The 1,960-nt window shown below is 50.4% G+C and overlaps 1 non-coding gene across 1 annotated transcript; it reads right to left on the minus strand.

The window, feature by feature from the left end:
* Positions 1–1,454: 1,454 nt before the first annotated feature.
* LOC138648528 (U12 minor spliceosomal RNA) lies at positions 1,455–1,604 on the minus strand. Its single transcript, XR_011315141.1, has one exon. It is a non-coding gene; the product is annotated as a U12 minor spliceosomal RNA (small nuclear RNA).
* Positions 1,605–1,960: the final 356 nt, after the last annotated feature.

Raw genomic sequence — 1,960 nt, forward strand, 5'->3', positions numbered from 1 at the left:
ATTGACTTTGCAAGTACAGCAATTGCTGTTAAACTGATCACTCTGACATTCAGGAGTATATGCAAATTGCCATTAGAAAAAATGAAGCAGTAGACATTGGAAAAATTAATATTTGTCTCATTCTCAAAATTTTTGTCCATGACTGTACTGCTGCTGACCGGGCCCCATACAGCAGTAAGGGCTGTAATGCCCTGATGGCGGCCCTGCACATATGTCTCTGCTGCAGGACTGACTGGTCATAACTTCCACACCACGTCCAATGTCGCCCCTTGGTACATACAGGCATCCAGCCATGTTTCTCCCGAGCGGCGTTTGGTCGGTGGCGCTTGTCCCCCTTCCCGCTCTCACATCCCTCACCCAACCCAATGGGAAGGCCCCTAATAGCCCCGGACAACCCTGTGTGTGGCACTTGTGATTGGCTAAACGTTTTGGGACACGGAGGTGTGGTCTGTTATAGAAGACGCACCATTTTTTACCGATTTAAAAAAATTTACTATGGGGGGCGCCATTTTGCAGTTTGCCTCAAGCAGCAGAGAGGCTAGGTTCACCCCTGACCGTGACTGAAAGCCAAACTCTGCCTGGAGAAATAAAGCTCATTTATCAGAATGCTGTTAGCCTGCAGATTAACCCCGTTTTCTCATGTGACTAGGTCAGTGCCTCTTTCTGGTGAGCGGAGCGTATGATACAGATCAACAGAAGAGCTGGCCGCCTGTCACTCCATTCATTTTCCACAGGCTCCAAGAACAACATAAGTGGAACTCAGCTGCAGAGGGAATCACTGGAGGCAGCGGTCTGTCACACAGGCACTAAGGCTAGGTTCACATCGCGTTAGGGCAATCCGTTTAGCGCATATGCTAGCGGATTGCGATAACGCAATGTCCCAAAAGGGATTGCGTTTGGCGATCCCGCTAGCGCAGATACCCGATCTGTGCTAGCGAGGAATGGACCTCGGACGCTGCAAAGAGCGTCCGCAGTCCGTCCGAAACTAACGGGACATCGCTAGCGCATGCCAAAAATGGCATGCACTAGAGATCCGTTACATAGCGTTAATTGTGACAATTGAGCCATGTGACGAAGTCCACTAGCGGACACCCATTAACGCAATGTGACCCTAGCCTTAGGCTAGGGTCACATTGCGTTATGTGACCGCGTTTAACGGACTTCATTACACTGCGGCATAACGTGGTGTAACATTGTCCGTTAACGCCGCCATTGCCTGTAATGGCAAACGCATCGCTAGCGCACGCCCACATTAGGCGTGCGCTAGCGATGTGCGGTCATTTGAGTGACGGAACGCTGCTAACGCTATCGCTTTTGGCACATTGCGTTGGCGCTGTCCGCAGCGCAATGTGACCCTAGCCTTACACAAGCTGGTGACAGAACATCACTAGCATTGCATCTCAGTCATAATTAGGAACGTTAGCGCTTTTCTATTTTTCACCTTGTGTAAAGATCGGGCAGATCACTGCACCTGGAGGTCCCACAAAATAGGCAGATCCTCCACGGGGCGACCTGTGCCCGCACAAAAATTCTTCTCACATGAGTAGTGAGAAACCAGGCGTCACCCCAGCTCATTATTTTCCTTACTCATTAGTTTAAGGCATGCCTGTGCTCGGCGCTTCCTGTGGACACACGGCGCCAGCACCTCCTCTACCTCACGGAGACGCTGTACCGGTCTGAGGATGAGGCCGGCCGTGAGGCCTCCGCAGCGCTCCGTCTGCCTGTTAGGCTGAAGATCTGCAGCATAACATCATTCTCCTGACATATATTATTATATAAAGTAAAAGCGCTATATGCAAATTATATGTCCTGTAGAAATGCATCATGGTAGTAAACAAGCAAGTTGGTGGCCTAGCGTGGTGACGTAATTTCGTGGCGTTGCACTGTCTTCTTTCCTGCACAGTTGCTGCTGGGACTAGTGGGAAGGTGCAGATCTGTAGCAGAAATATGGCGGACGTGT

This window comes from Ranitomeya imitator, chromosome 8 (genome assembly GCF_032444005.1).
Source record: "Ranitomeya imitator isolate aRanImi1 chromosome 8, aRanImi1.pri, whole genome shotgun sequence".
In the NCBI taxonomy this organism is placed as follows: domain Eukaryota; kingdom Metazoa; phylum Chordata; class Amphibia; order Anura; family Dendrobatidae; genus Ranitomeya; species Ranitomeya imitator.